Here is a 2,652-nt window from a genome sequence, read left to right as displayed (position 1 = left end):
AATACGACTTTTTGCATAAAAAACACCTCTCCAAACATCTTCAAATAAAACTATATTCCGCAACATATGCCACTTAAATTTTGTATGCATCGGATTCAGTATTAAATTACCTTTCCAGGGATGTGCATCAATAGGTGGGCATTTGGGAGGAACGTCCAGCAGAACGGTTCAAAGATGGAGGATATTTTTACAATATTCAAGAAAATAATACGATTTTACATAAAAAATACCTCTCCAAACATCTTCGAATAAAACTATATTCCGCAACATATGCCACTTAAATTTTGCATGCATCGGATTCAGTATTAAATTATCTTTCCAGGGATGTGCATCAATAGGTGGGCATTTGGGAGGAACGCTTAGCAGAACGGTTCAAAGATGGAGGATATTTTTACAATATTCAAGAAAATAATACGACTTTTTGCATAAAAAACACCTCTCCAAACATCTTCGAATAAAACTATATTTCGCAACATATGCCACTTAAATTTTGCATGCATCGGATTTAGTATTAAATTACCTTTCCAGGGATGTGCATCAATAGGTGGGCATTTGGGAGGAACGTCCAGCAGAACGGTTCAAAGATGGAGGATATTTTTACAATATTCAAGAAAATAATACGATTTTACATAAAAAATACCTCTCCAAACATCTTCGAATAAAACTATATTCCGCAACATATGCCACTTAAATTTTGCATGCATCGGATTCAGTATTAAATTATCTTTCCAGGGATGTGCATCAATAGGTGGGCATTTGGGAGGAACGCTCAGCAGAACGGTTCAAAGATGGAGGATATTTTTACAATATTCAAGAAAATAATACGACTTTTTGCATAAAAAACACCTCTCCAAACATCTTCGAATAAAACTATATTTCGCAACATATGCCACTTAAATTTTGCATGCATCGGATTTAGTATTAAATTACCTTTCCAGGGATGTGCATCAATAGGTGGGCATTTGGGAGGAACGTCCAGCAGAACGGTTCAAAGATGGAGGATATTTTCACGATATTCAAGAAAATAATACGACTTTTTGCATAAAAAATACCACTCCAAACATCTTCGAATAAAACTATATTCCGCAACATATGCCACTTAAATTTTGCATGCATCGGATTTAGTATTAAATTACCTTTCCAGGGATGTGCATCAATAGGTGGGCATTTGGGAGGAACGCTCAGCAGAACGGTTCAAAGATGGAAAATATTTTTACAATATTCAAGAAAATAATACGACTTTTTGCATAAAAAACACCTCTCCAAACATCTTCAAATAAAACTATATTCCGCAACATATGCCACTTAAATTTTGTATGCATCAGATTCAGTATTAAATTACCTTTCCAGGAATGTGCATCAATAGGTGGGCATTTGGGAGGAACGTCCAGCAGAACGGTTCAAAGATGGAGGATATTTTTACAATATTCAAGAAAATAATACGACTTTTTGCATAAAAAACACCTCTCCAAACATTATAAAATAAAACTATATTCCGCAACATATGACATTTAAATTTTGCATGCATCGGATTCAGTATTAAATTACCTTTCCATAGATGTGCATCAATAGGTGGGCATTTGGGAGGAACGTCCAGCAGAACGGTTCAAAGATGGAAAATATTTTTACAATATTCAAGAAAATAATACGACTTTTTGCATAAAAAACACCTCTCCAAACATCTTCAAATAAAACTATATTCCGCAACATATGCCACTTAAATTTTGTATGCATCAGATTCAGTATTAAATTACCTTTCCAGGGATGTGCATCAATAGGTGGGCATTTGGGAGGAACGTCCAGCAGAACGGTTCAAAGATGGAGGATATTTTTACAATATTCAAGACAATAATACGATTTTACATAAAAAATACCTCTCCAAACATCTTCGAATAAAACTATATTCCGCAACATATGCCACTTAAATTTTGCATGCATCGGATTCAGTATTAAATTATCTTTCCAGGGATGTGCATCAATAGGTGGGCATTTGGGAGGAACGCTCAGCAGAACGGTTCAAAGATGGAGGATATTTTTACAATATTTATGAAAATAATACGATTTTTGCATAAAAAACACCTTTCCAAACATCTTCGAATAAAACTATATTCCGCAACATATGCCACTTAAATTTTGCATGCATCAGATTTAGTATTAAATTACCTTTCCAAGGATGTGCATCAATAGGTGGGCATTTGGGAGGAACGTCCAGCAGAACGGTTCAAAGATGGAGGATATTTTTACGATATTCAAGAAAATAATACGACTTTATGCATAAAAAACACCACTCCAAACATCTTCGAATAAAACTATATTCCGCAACATATGCCACTTAAATTTTGCATGCATCGGATCTAGTATTAAATTACCTTTTCAGGGATGTGCATCAATAGGTGGGCATTTGGGAGGAACGTCCAGCAGAACGGTTCAAAGATGGAAGATATTTTTACAATATTCAAGAAAATATTATGACTTTTTGCATAAAAAACACCTCTCCAAACATCTTCGAATAAAACTATATTTCGCAACATATGCCACTTAAATTTTGCATGCATCGGATTCAGTTTTAAATTACCTTTCCAGGGATGTGCATCAATAGGTGGGCATTTGGGAGGAACGTCCAGCAGAACGGTTCAAAGATGGAGGATATTT

The sequence above is a fragment of the Aplidium turbinatum genome, chromosome 11 (genome assembly GCF_918807975.1).
Source record: "Aplidium turbinatum chromosome 11, kaAplTurb1.1, whole genome shotgun sequence".
Classification (NCBI taxonomy): domain Eukaryota; kingdom Metazoa; phylum Chordata; class Ascidiacea; order Aplousobranchia; family Polyclinidae; genus Aplidium; species Aplidium turbinatum.
This window is presented reverse-complemented; position numbering follows the sequence as displayed.